The sequence below is a fragment of the Lutra lutra genome, chromosome 5 (assembly GCF_902655055.1).
Source record: "Lutra lutra chromosome 5, mLutLut1.2, whole genome shotgun sequence".
NCBI classification, from domain to species: domain Eukaryota; kingdom Metazoa; phylum Chordata; class Mammalia; order Carnivora; family Mustelidae; genus Lutra; species Lutra lutra.
This window is the reverse complement of record NC_062282.1, coordinates 123,294,282-123,308,417: the sequence shown is the minus strand read 5'-3', so window position 1 is coordinate 123,308,417 and position 14,136 is coordinate 123,294,282. Positions and strand designations below refer to the sequence as shown.

At 36.2% G+C, this 14,136-nt stretch overlaps 1 long non-coding RNA gene across 1 annotated transcript in view; it reads right to left on the bottom strand.

The window, feature by feature from the left end:
• Nucleotides 1–407: 407 nt before the first annotated feature.
• The window catches only part of LOC125100208 (uncharacterized), a 145,622-nt gene continuing 131,893 nt past the window's right edge, over nucleotides 408–14,136 (bottom strand). The window contains exon 3 of the long non-coding RNA XR_007127469.1: nucleotides 408–506. This is a non-coding gene — a long non-coding RNA (uncharacterized LOC125100208). The remainder of the gene's footprint in view (nucleotides 507–14,136) is intronic.

Sequence of the window (14,136 nt, the reverse complement as noted above, 5' to 3'; positions counted from 1 at the left end):
AGGACTCAAAAGAACCATCTAGGAAATTAAATTTGTTTGCAAAACAAGGAGACTTGTACTACCTCTTGTTTGGAAAACACTGAAGGCAGGAACTAGACTGGCATGTTTCCTCTGCTGGTGAGGCAAGGATTGAAGAGCCAGCAGTTTGTTAAGCTGTACACCATAATTTGGTGGTAGTCACACATTCAATAGTCTTCCTGCAGGCCAAATGAGCACATGAAGGAGATAGCCAGGCTTGGGTTTTCTCAGGACCCAGCCCAATGGGCTAAATACTGGGGCAAGAGAAACCCAGCAGAAGCTCCTGGATCAGGGGAGCATACTGGGCCATGGGACATATCTGAAGAACCCTCCAGGGTCCTCCACTGGGATCACTGGCCTCAGATGGTTATCCCTTCCTCTGTGGAAAATGTCCTTGGCTTCCAGATTTCTTTCTGCTAAGACTTCATATCTGGCATCTCTTATCCATCTCTCTCTTTCCAGTTGTCTGTCTGCCTTGCTTCTTTTGTCTGTGGAGGTGAAAGGACAAGTAAATTTTAAGAATTCTTCCAGGTAATTCTGGTGCTATTTAATTGCACAAAATGGATGATCTTCACATAGGCTTTCTAATTTTCTTTCATTAGGTTGATTAACATTTTAGTGTGTTTTTGATTTTTCCCTTTTCTGATTCAATGTTGCTTCACATTTGCAGTGGGTTCAAGTATTTTTGGTAAGTCAGTGCATGAGTATTTCCTGCTTAATTTGAAGTGAGAGAAAAACAAATTGGTGATTTAGGGAATTCTTTTGGCTTCTGCTGTGTTATAATCTCTCTGTTGTGGAGAAAAGGGTCTCAGATCTAGAAGGACATTCTATATCTTCTGCCTTGTTATGCTTTTGTCCTCACTAGAACGCATCCCTCAGATTGGCGGGGGGGTTTTGGTGAGATCTTTTTAATGTATTTGTGACTTTCTTCTTCTCAGTGCTGCCTGGGGGAATAGGAAAAGGAGATACAACATTCCCAAGAGCCTTTACTTTCTCAAATATAATAGGGTACCATCATTAAGATCAACATTTTTAGATTTACAACAGCATTTGTAAACAATTGACCCACATTTAATGATTGGGAAAAGGCAAACTAAATCCAATAAAAATTTTATCATTTTCTTGTCCTCTTAAGGTTAGTAGATGTAAATAGAACCATTTAAGTCTAAAATTCTTTAACTTGATAAATTAAAATTGCCGCTCGACATAGTATAGTGAAGACTATTCACTGAATTAACATGTTCTCCTCAGAAAATGCAGTTTAAACATTTGTACATTAAAATAAAGAATATTCTTATAGAATTCTGATGAATACAGCAGCTGAAAAACAAAACTAAACACCTTTCCTTCTTTTTCAAATATCCTCTTTGGTAAAGAAAATTGGATGTTTAAGATTTTTTTCTCCTCTTAGTTCTTTTAATAATGTATCATGGGAGAATATGGAAATTGTGTTCTAAAGAGGTTCTCTGAATAACTTGAAAATAAAAGAGTGATTTATACAACTTCTTTTTTTTTTAAGATTAGTTATTTATTTGACAGAGGGAGAGATCACAAGTAGACAGAGAGGCAGGCAGAGAGAGGGAGAAGCAGGCTCCTCGCCAAGCAGAGAGTCCAATGTGGGGCTCGATCCCAGGACCTGAGATCATGACCTGAGCCGAATGCAGTTGCTTAACTGACTGTGCCACCCAGGTGCCCCTATACAACTTTTTAAGAAGAATGCAAGGAAGATATTTGAGAGGAGAGAACCAGTTTTGTCTGATTGTTAAACTCTCTATACTGTAATGGGCCCACAGAACAGAGCCACTGCATTTCATAATTTTTGGAGGCACCACTGACATCATAGTTCATATGAATGTTGTCCTATGGAGTTGTATGGTATTGTGGGGTGTGTATTGTGGGGTGCTGTCCAAGCCACATGGCTGCTTGTGAATTCCCTACCTTAGAATCTCTTTTCTATTACCTTTAGAATAATAACAGTAAAAACAACAATAAGAGAAGGAAATGTCTTTTCGTGTCCAGTGAATTTTAGCTTCTTTTCACTGAAGCGTAAAGAAGTTAGGGAGGAAACCTCAAAAGGACTGTGCCTCAGGTATAGCCGGGAGAGATGTCAGGAGGGCTGGTCGGCTTGAAAAATAACTGGGGGAAGCAAATGAGATGTGTGGGCCTGGCAAGAGAAGAAACAATCCTGCCTGTGCCAAAACAATGACAGCTGGCATCCCAGGGGCTTTGCTATGGATGAGAGCACTCAGAATTGGGCAAATTCTCCATTTCCAATTATGGGTGGCAACTTTAATGGTCAGCTGCTGGTCATTCTGGACCAGACCCCCAATAGGTAGACACTGTTCACTCTTCATTTTTAGATCTTCTCTCTCCCCACTTCCCTCTCTCTCTCTCCACAATCCTGACATTTCATATTGAAAAGTGGACTAGAATAAATTAAGTTACCTATAGTTGGCCAGATTGGTTTTTCGTCTTCAGCTTTTATGTTGGTAGGAGGATGAGGGAAAAAAAGGTTAACAGACTTGCTTTGATGTTATAAAATGCCGGTGGTGTAAATTCAAAATGTAAAGTATCACCCTTGAATAAATAACTTAAGATTTAATATAATGTTTTCTACTTGCAAAATGTCCAAGACAAGCTGTCTTCGGTTTATGAAAATTTTAGTCATCTTATTTTTCTTCTGTGGCTCATACTAAGTTTCCCAGCTTATGGTTTTTGCTACTGGAGTCTCTTCAGCAATGTCAATTCTAATGGTCTCTCTCTCCTCATAAAATGATGTTCTCTCAAAGGTCACTGAGGAAGGGGAGTTGGGAATACAGGAACAAGCTCACCTTTATGTATAGTGGGCTCATATTATTGCCAGTCATAGCTATATTCCTTTACATAGAGTTTGTATCATATGAAAACCTGTTTATTTTGCTTGATGGTATAGGCAAGATGGAGCTTTTGGTTATGATAGATTTAAATAATATCAACAAGTATGTCTTTTGAGCTACTTTCCCAGGGGAGATGATGCATTTTTCTAGAACAGATCACATTTATTCTTCGTTGCACTTCTCTGATCCCAGTAGAATGTGTTTGTGAGATACCTGGGTGCATGTGAGTCTGGAATTCCTGGCGTTATTCTCAGCACCACTGCTTTTGACAGGTGATGTTGACTCTGTTTGGTTTTACTATTTTCAGGATTTTAGATTTCATCTAACTGCCATTGTAGTTCAGTGGTTCCTCCGCTTAGAAATTAAGAACTCTGTAATACTTGGCTATTTGGATTCTTAGTGGAATTATCTATCACAGTCCATCTCATGGTGAAACAGTGTCCTGTGTCATTTTTTTCTGTTCCTAGTCCTGATCCTAGCCTGTGCCTAGATCTCTCTATAAAATATTTCCTGAAAAGAGAATTAATTGTCCCCTCCTTAATTGGGACTTCCCTGTTGCTTGATATAAATGTTATAATGATGCAGACCAAGCCCCTTACCCCCACTTCCCAACGCCCTACTTCTTTTTTGTTACTTTTCTATGTAGGAGATGATACACAATATTCTATAAGAGATGACCAAAAAAAATCATTCGAAGTGATCATTTAGAAAATAAATCAGTCAGGAAAGGTAGGGCAACAGTGACTCAGGGAGTCAGTAAAAATGTAGGAGAAACGTATTTTATTCCAAAAGATAATTAAATAATGGTCACTATAGACGAACAGGAATATTTTCTCTTCGTTTGATGTTTTTACTAAAAGAATTTCAAAACAATTTACGAGCATACATTAATAATTAGTTCTCTGCACACCCCCATTTTTGAAGGCTTAAATTGAGGCAGATGGATAATGATTGATTTATTCAAAGCACTCAGCATGTCAGTGGTTGAATTTTGTTGAGATCCCTTTCACTGTAGACCACACCGCTTCTAATGACCTATGTATAATTCATCTCAGCTTCGTCCGAATTAGGAGCTGACATTTTTTGGTAACACAAATCATAGCTCCTTGTCAGTAAAAGAACCTTGGTGTGGGAAACTCAGACTGCTAGGAAGCTCAGTATGCTGCTAACTTTGTTGTTTTTGTACAGATTTGAGAGAATCTAATAGTTTGCCACCTTTATATTGGCACATGCAAGCATATGTTTATTGATGAAGTTGATTTTTCTTGAACCCAGGTATTTCCTGGGCAAGAAGGAAAGGAGATCATTCTAGGATTTTCTCCCGGGTGGTTCAATATGAATTAACAATAAAAATGCATTAAAAATGCTTTCAGTTCAATATTTTTTCAGTACTGATCTTAGAATGGTAACTATGAGCCTAAAAATCAGAATCAGGTGGTTTTATTTCAATTTCTTCAACGTCTTTTTGGAATTTTAAAAATCTTTTCTCTCTTCAGCTGTGTGACCCTTCTCTTTTAGTCTCTCTCTGTTGTGAGTGTGAATACTTGTGCTCAAAAGCCCAGTTTTCCTTCCTTCATGTGCCGAAGTCCTTGATTTCAAGAACTTTTGAGATTAAGCTGAGACATGCACATGTAACAGGATGAAAACATGATCCAGGGAAGACCAAGTGATATTGGAAGACATATTTGAATGTTGATTCTAAATGTTAACCAGAGATTTTATCTTTCTACAACATAAGAAATAAACTTATTATTACATCTTGACTTGGACAAGATAATGCCTACCCTGAATACTAAAAATTGTAGCTAGAAACATTCTAGATGTTTGCCACATATACTTTGCTGCATAGTATTTTCTAACAGATATGCTCTCTTTTAAGGACTTGGCTGGTTCTATGGGTCTTTTTTTTTCATAGAATAATTTTTTACTTGGGGCGCTTGGGTGGCTCAGTGGGTTAAGCATCTGGCTTCAGCTCGGGTCATGATCAAGCTCCCCATCAGGCTCTGCACTCACTGGGGAGTCTGCTTCTCCCTCTTTCTCTCTCTCCCCCTGCCCCTTACCCCACTTGGGCTTTCTCTAATAAATAAACAAAAATTTAAAAAAAAATAAAATAATAATTTTTAACTGTATAGCCTGAGAAATATTCATGGTTAAATTCCACTAAAATTTAGGAGTCTTTATAGATACTGCCTAAATAATTATAGTTGTTTTAACTTATTACAAAACTAAAAAGAAATGGAACTGAAATAATGTAGGTTTAATCATACTTACAGTTTTTTTTAAAGATTTTATTTATTTATTTGACAGAGATCACAAGTAGGCAGAGAGGCAGGCAGAGAGAGAGAGAGGAGGAAGCAGGCTCCCTGCTGAGCAGAGAGCCCGATGTGGGGCTTGATGTGGGGCTCGATCCCAGGACCCTGGGACCATGACCTGAGCCGAAGGCAGAGGCTTTAACCCACTGAGCCACCCAGGCGCCCCCATACTTACAGTTTTTTAATAAGACATTGGTTGGTTTTATTTAAATAGAATTCTTATGAATGGGAATTTAAAAGTGTAACTGTCTTTTCTGGGAAAGAAATCAACAAAGCTGCTATTCAAAAGCTAAATTTAAAAAATCGACCTAGAATGTGTCTTGCTTGTTACGCATCTGGTACTTTTATATGATCAGTACAAGTCTACATCTTTTATACCTGTCATTCTCTATAAAGTCAATGATGTTGACAGAGATAACCCTGATGGCCTGGAACACACAAAATCAAAAGAAAGATGATATGATATTTATTACATTCTATTGACTAAGGTAACATGAATGGTAGTATGTTTTTAAAAGACTTTAATAAAAATGGTTGAAATAAGAAAAAGGGGGGAGGAGCTTAGGTTAAGACTAAAATAAATAGAAAATCATCCATGACCTTAAGAGTAAGAAAAAATGAATATCAGTGTTTGTCAGAATTTTTTATTATCTTTTAGCTCTCTAACTTAATATACATGTGGTTATGACAAATAAATAAGATGGGCTTGTTTATTTCTTACAGTGTCATATAAATGGACTCCAAAATAGTCCCAGCCAAAAGCAAGAAAAAGAATTAATCAATTCATTCAGGATTATCTGGTATATTACTAATAGGGTGGGAATTAACATTCAAAATCTATGTTCCTTATTAGAACTTATTCTAGAGATGTTAGAATGCTACCATTTTAATATCTAAATACATTATTTAAATATATTACTATTATAATAAATGCTGTACTATAAATATAATATTGAAAGTCATAAGCCAATATTTGGGAGTCAAAATCAAATACTAGCACAATGACTCCCACATGAAATTATATACACTATTTATTGTGCCGATATTTTATAATTGGTTAAAATAAGAAGGCTGGAGCTTAAAATATTTGTCAATAGGACAGAAATTATTATTCAATTCACTAAAACTATGGTATCTAATTAATTACAAATAGAGGTTTAATGTCTAACTTATTTTCAAAGATGAATGATACATAGGTAATCTATCTAAACATCCACCATTTTATCCATCTGTCCAGTACTCTCCAGTACTCTAATACTGATAACCATATTCTAATATCAAGAGGATTATAAGTGCTGAGATAAACATTCAACATTATTTTATCAATTGTATTTTATGTTTACTCTATGTTAGGCACTGGGCTTAGAATTAGGTATATCATAGTAAGCACATTAAAAAAAGACAATTTCAAAGCAAAAATCTTCAAATTGATTTCATGAGAAACAGGGAACTGATATAAGACAGTAGTCGCATTTGTCCATGACATGAATAATTAATCCAAATATCTGTATGATTTTTATATTATTTAAATAAAAGGATATATTGTTCCATTTTGTGCAATTGAAGAGAAGTCCTCAGGACAACCTCGTGATTTAAATTTTTAAATCATGTTTGTGGCCTTAATTTAGCAAAGTAATTCTGGTAGCTGAGTAGATACATAGGAAATACTGCATAAATTGACTGTCTCCGTAATTTTATTAAACCCTCCATGGGGCAACGGGATAAGGGTAGTAGACAGAGAGGACAGTATCCATTACATCTCAAAATGCTTAACAAAGCAGCATTTTTGCAAGATAATATTTGATGACAGTCCTTTCCAAGACAGTCCAAGATGTTTTACATTTTTAAATTACTTAATTATTAACATTGATTTAAATTACACAAGACAATCTAAAGGAAAAGTGCTGACAATTATTTTTTCCTTCTACTCATAATTAAAGATTTGTGAGGGATAATTAAAGTAAAATATAAAATTGTTCACTGGTAGATCAGTCTGTCATTGTCTTCTGTATTTCACCACAAAAAACACATTGATCATTTCATAAAATATTTAGAAGTTGAAAGCTTTGAATAATTTTTATGTTCCTCTTGAAAAAAAAACACGATATCAACCATGAAGATACAATGATTGCCTCAAATTAAACAGGAAAATCAAATTAGTATATATTTATTGAAGACCTTCTACATATAAAGAATCTATATATACTGGGTATAAGTCAATCCTGATTTTTTTATGTTGGCAAAGGGCTTTCAAGTGACCATGAATCTAAGATCATTACATTTTTGTTGTGCTATGATGCATTCTCTTTGTTATTTGTCTATGAGGTATAGCTGCCGTCAAAATGAAAAAATTCACATGTGCTACATATAAAATAGCACATGCTAAGCCATATGAAACCAAATGTTGTGGAAAGAATAATGGTTTGCTTAATTTTGTACTAAATTATTTTTGCAGTGATAAAATTGGCCACTCCCCAGTTTCTCCAATTATAAAATAAAGAGTTTGTAACACCCAATGTCTCTTTGATAAGCATTTTACAAACATGGCCTGAAGCCAGAAATAGAACTATAATATCATAAGATCTACCAAATTTTCCTTTATTTGGTCCTAATCCATAAATGATGGATATTAAACTTCTTATCCAATATTTTCTGCAGACACTTTTATAGAAACTTGGTCAAAACAGATTATCTTATTACACTTCATTAAGAAATAGAAACATTTCTTAAAAGTGACTGGATGTGCATGTAGCATCTGTACTCTGTCTTAGTATTCCACAAATAAAATCGATACCTGATATTCCACAATTTTGTTTGAATGCTTGGTGGTCATTGTATTGACTAAGATTGTGATTAAGCAGTAACAGCATAAAGTAGCAAGTAGAAGGGAAAATTGTGCCATTTATGATTAGTCCTGGTGCTACTTCTTTTAATAGTTTTTTTCCTCAAAAGAGTAATGCATGGGATGGGTGTATCTAAGACTCTATACTAGAAGTTCTCAAAAAATTTTAAGAAGTGCTAATTTTTACTTCATGAAGATGTGAAATCTCTTTTCAGAGGAATAAGAAGGGAGGTGCTAGACAGTTTGGCAGGTGGGAAAGCAGGTAGTGAAATTTGTCAAATGACACCAAGAATGGTGCCTGACTGGAGATCATTCAGGTAAATCTTCAATATATATGGACAGAGTCCAATTGACTTGTTGGAAACTTTTGTCACATGCTATGGTATGTCATATTTTTGGCAATAATATTTTATTTCATATGCAACAGGCGATGTATAAGAACTTTGGTGAACATATTTTATTAAATACATATTTAAAAATATATAAATCTGGGAAACTCCTTTCCTTTCCTTTCCTTTCCTTCCCTTTCTTTCTTTCTTTCTTCCTTCCTTCCTCCCTCCCTCCCTCCCTTCCTTCCATCCTTCCTTCCTTCCTTCCTTGCTTCCTTCCCTCCTCCTTTCCTTCCTTCCACTATCATTTATTTGGAACCCATTTTGCCCAAGAAGCACTAAGATCTAAAGCATTCAGATATATCTAAAAGATCTAAAGAAAATGATTCATATCTTGGGGGAAATGTAGTATGCAGATACCTGTGGTACAAAGTAGACCATCATTATCACTGCATTAGGATGAAGTCCTATGAAGAGTCAGATGTTAGGGGGATATTTTCCAGCTTTAATGGTCAGGAATCAGTCATTTCTGCAAGGTGTCCATTTATTTATTTCTTATTTACTTACTCACTTATTTATTCATTTGGCAGAGAAAGAGCACACACGAGCAGGAGGAATGACAGTCAGAGGGAGAAGCAGATTCCCAGAAGACCATGGGGCCTGATGCGGGACTTGATCCCAGGACCCCGGGATCATGACCTGAGCCGAAGTCAGATGCTTAACTGACTGAGCCACCCAGGGGCCTGTCTGCAAGGTGTCTTTATTCTTTTTAATGTACCATGATATTTATTTATTTATTTATTTTTAAAGATTTTATTTATTAATTTGACAGACAGAGATCACAAGTGGCAGAGAGGCAGGCAGAGAGAGAGGGGGAAGCAGGCTCTCTGCTGAGCAGAGAGCCCCATGCAGGGCTCCATCCCAGGACCCTGGGATCCTGACCTGAGCCGAAGGCAGAGGCTTTAACCCACTGAGCCACCCAGGCACCCCTACCATGATATTTAGAAACCAAGATCTGATATGGGATACTGCTGCTTGCTCTTGATACCTTTCAGTGGATGGAGTTAGGGAATCTAAGTATAAATATAAATATAAAATGTGCAATAAGCACATTTTTAAAAAGATTTATTTATCAGAGAGAGAGAGAGAGAGCTTGAGAAGTGGGAGCAGAAGAAAGAGAAGAAGAGAGAGAGAGAGCAGACTTAAGCAGACTCCACGATGAGCATGGAGCCTGACAGGGGGCTTGATCTCATGACCTCGAGATCAAGACTTGAGCCAGAATCAAGAGTCGGATGCTTAGCTAACTGAGCCACTCAGGCACCTTGCAAGCACATTTTTATCTCTATTTTAAAATCTATATGTATATATTTAAAACCAGTTTATATTGATACCTCCAATTCCAATTCAAACTCTAGGCTTCTCTCTAGAGTTCTTATTTTTCTTATTGTAACTTCCTTCCCTAACACTGAGAAACTTGGCTCTCATTGTCATTGATATCATTAGATCAGTATCCTCTGTATATAATCAATCTTCCTAGTCCCTCCCACATGCAGAGGGTTTCCTTATCCCACCCTTGCTCTGACATTCTGTAACCAGCCACCTTACTATGTGATACCCTACCCACCCTAGCCAGGCCACAATACCATGCATCATCAGGTCAGCTGACATGTGGGTTGCTCAATAAAAATTTGATTGATTAACATATCTCAATAGCACAATGTTTATGGCTTTCATAGAGCAGCATATTGTCACAAGAAAGCAGGTTCCTGTACTCACAATTCTAGGCTTTATTTCTGTGCTAAAATTACATTGTGTTAGGGTCAAACCCAAGTCCAGTTATTTCATTTCAGACAACAGAAAGTAAAGTATGCAAATACATTTTGGATGATGAGGTTTGAAAAGGCCCAGGATCAATGAAGAGAAAGAAAAATTTTCTGTTGATATTTTATTTTATTATTATTTTTTAAAGATTTTATTTATTTATCTGACAGAGATCACAAGTGGGCAGAGAGGTGGGCAGAGAAAGAGGAGAAAGCAGGCTCCCTGCCAGCAGAGAGCCCGATGTGGGGCTCAATCCCAGAACCCTGGGATCATGATCTGATCTGAAGGCAGAGGCTTTAACCCACTGAGCCACCCGGTGCCCCTCTGTTGATATTTTAAACTGACTCGTTAAATAATTGAATTCTCCCTGGCTTGTAAAACAAACAAATAAACAAAACAAAACACCAACATATGAGGTGTTTGAAGATAACAATGTAAAAGAATGCAAAGGATACAGAGAGGAGAATAGTTTTTTTTTTAAAAAAGCTATGGTTACTCAAAAAGTTGAAATTAGAGCTACCCTACGACCCAGCAATTGCACTACTGGGTATTTACCCTAAAAATACAAATGTAGTGATCCAAAGGGGCACATGCACCCGAATGTTTATAGCAGCAATGTCCACAATAGCTAAACTATGGAAAGAACCTAGATGTCCATTGACAGATGAATGAATAAAGAAGATTGTGTGTGTGTGTGTGTGTGTGTGTGTGTGTGTATACACACACACAACGGAATACTATGCAGCCATCAAAAGAAATGAAATCTTGCCATTTGCAATGATGTGGATGGAATTAGAGGGTATTATGCTGAGCAAAATAAATTAATCAGAGAAAGGCAATTATCATATGATCTCCCTGATATGAGGAATTTGAGAGGCAGAGTGAGGAATTTGGGCGGTAGGGAAGGAAAAAATGAAACAAGATGGGATCAGGAGGGAGACAAACCATAAGAGACTCTTAATCTCACAAAACAAACTGAGGGTTGCTGTGGGGAGGGCGGGTATGGAGACGGTGGCTGGGTTATGGATATTGGGGAGGTTATATGATATGGTGAGTGCTGTGAAGTGTGTAAGCCTGACGATTCACAGACCTGTACCCCTGGGGCAAATAATACATTATATGTTAATAAAAATAATTAATAAAAGAAAATTATTAATAAAAACAATTTTAATTATTTATTAATAATTAATATTAATTAATTAACAACAATAATTTAATTATTATTAATTAAAATTATTTAAATAATTTAATTTATATATTAGATTATATATTTAATTTATATATTTATATATAATGTATAATATATAATATATATTTATATATAATATATATAATTTATATATATTATAAATATAATTTATAATAATAATTTAAATAAATAAAAATTAATTAAAATTAATTTAAAAATTTATTAAAAATAATTAATAAAAGAAAAAAAAGCTGGTATTTCCCAGCCATAACTTTACCTACAAGTAGAGAAAAAAGTGAGAAAGAATTTATTCTTAATTAATCTTGTAAAGTTTAAATACAGGCAAAAGTGTTCTGCTATGGAAAAAAATAGTAGAAAATTAAGATCTATTAAAAATATTTGCATTATATATATATATATATATATATATATATTTAAATATTTTTATTTATTTACTTGACAGAGATCACAAGTAGGCAGAGAGAGAGGGGGAAGCAGGCTCCCCGCCGAGCAGAGAGGCCGAAGAGGGGCTCGATGCGGGGCTCGATCCCAGTACCCAGGGATCATGACCTGAGCCGAAGGCAGAGGTTTTAACCCACTGAGCCACCCAGGTGCCCCTGCATTATATATTTTTTAACTAAGTTATGACTTGGGAAACAGACTGATATAGGTTGCAATCATATGTAATAACAAATAATCAGATTCTGTAAACCATAGCAATATGGATCAGTGTATGTTATTTGTGAAGTATCAATGACTTGGTGATGGCCAGTAGATTGATGTCAATTCATTGAGGACAAAGGAGTCTATGATTGTTGATCTTTCAAGGATATCCCCATTGTGCTGTTCTTTGCCCTGACAGACTCAGTTTGCTTGAAGTATAATTATTAGTAGCACCCTTTTTTATTCTGGAAAGTATTCCAGAGTGGGTGATAAATTATATGGTTATCATAACTTTAGATAGAATTTGAAGAGAGAAAGCTGAGGGATCTCTCAGTAGTTCTTGTCACTTTGACCTACAGGAAATAGACAATTTTAAGTAAAGCCACATAGGCCTAGTTCCACTCTGGACTAAATGTGAATGCAAATTGGACCAATCAGCAGTATTTTACACCAGCTGTAACTTCTGGGTGGTCTTCAAAGAAAACCCCATTTAGAGTGTGTTTCAGCGATGCAAAGGAAATTTCACAGACTGCTAAAATGAGGGCGGGAGGTCTGCAGTTGAAAGAGAGGGTTTCAATCACTATATTAAGGACAGCAGGAGAAAAGCTTTTCTAGCTACAGATGCCACCTGAAACTCTGGCTGCTAGTTACTCACTAATATACATTGTTCACAGCATTCTACTATTTCCCTATAATATCTAGATGAATTCTGAACATTGTGTTATTCAAGATGATGTCATGGATTAAAAATGTAATTTAGTACTTTTTGTCCACAGTATTCAGTGTTGACAAAATACACTGTCAATGCTGTCTTTTGTGTTTTGAAGGGAAAACAAGCTTTAATAGGATTTCATACTTCAGTTGTGTGATCCAATGTTAATATAGTATGCTCAGGTGCAAAATTATTAGTAATATAATACTTTCACATTGAGTATTAAGATAGGAATGGGATTTCTGTCAACATTAACTGAAAAATGCAAGACTTGATTGTGAAACATAATACAAAGTTTTAAAGACCACCTTGTTTGATCACATCCACAGAAAGAAAATTCTATGTATACAAATAAGGAATATTTGGTGCAACAACATTTGATCATAATGATGGTATGAGAACTTTAATCCATTTTGGATGAAATGAGGAAAATATATGATGAAGTGGTGTCAAGACATGAAGAATGAACAAGTAAGTTCAAAAGATGAGAGGAAGAAAAATAAATCAAAGCAAGGAAGAAAGAAAAGATAGTGGCTGAGAGTCCCCAAAGATGAAATAAAAAGGAAAACCAGCAAAAAATTTGAATCAACATCACTTTTACTTTTAAAAATACAGATTCTGGGGGTGCCTGGGTGGCTCAGTGGGTTAAAGCCTCTGCCTTCGGCTCAGGTCATGATCCCAGGGTCCTGGGTTTGAGCCCCGCATCAGGCTCCCTGCTGAGCAGGGAGCCTGCTTCCTCTCTCTCTGCCTGCCTCTCTGCCTACTTGTGATCTCTGTCAAATAAATAAATAAAAAATCTTAAAAAAAATACAGATTCTCGATGTGAGGGTGTGTGGTCACAGCCTTTACTTATCCTAGGCAGTGAACCGGCAACTTGCTTGATAAAAAGCAAATGATCAATGAGCTGGGGAAGACTCTATATGGTCATTCTCCACTTTCAGAAAATAATTCGAGAGGAATGTCCAGTCTTGGGCCAGTGGTATTCTCATGAATAAAAGGACAGCTTCGTAATCATTAATTGTCTTGTTGCTGTGAATGCTATGGAGTGGTTTCCAAGGAATACCGTATTCTCCCTCCCCTCCCTGATCCTTGACCATATTATTCTTGCAATAGAAGTTGCTTAGACCTCATATCTGGGCATCAGTTAGCTCAGATATAGTAGCCAGGACAGGAAGGATAGAGTGCAAGATAAGGAGATAAGAGGTGCTGAGTTTTAAGAAACAGGCTGTAGCAATTGTCTTTCCTCTTGAACCTTCCCTCAGTAACACTAATTCTTCTTCTGTAAAGAGTGAATCATGAGGAGTAAAGAAATCTTGGCTCCAAGGACTGCAGTTCTGAGTCTTCCTATCCTGAAGAAGAATTTGACCACTTTTT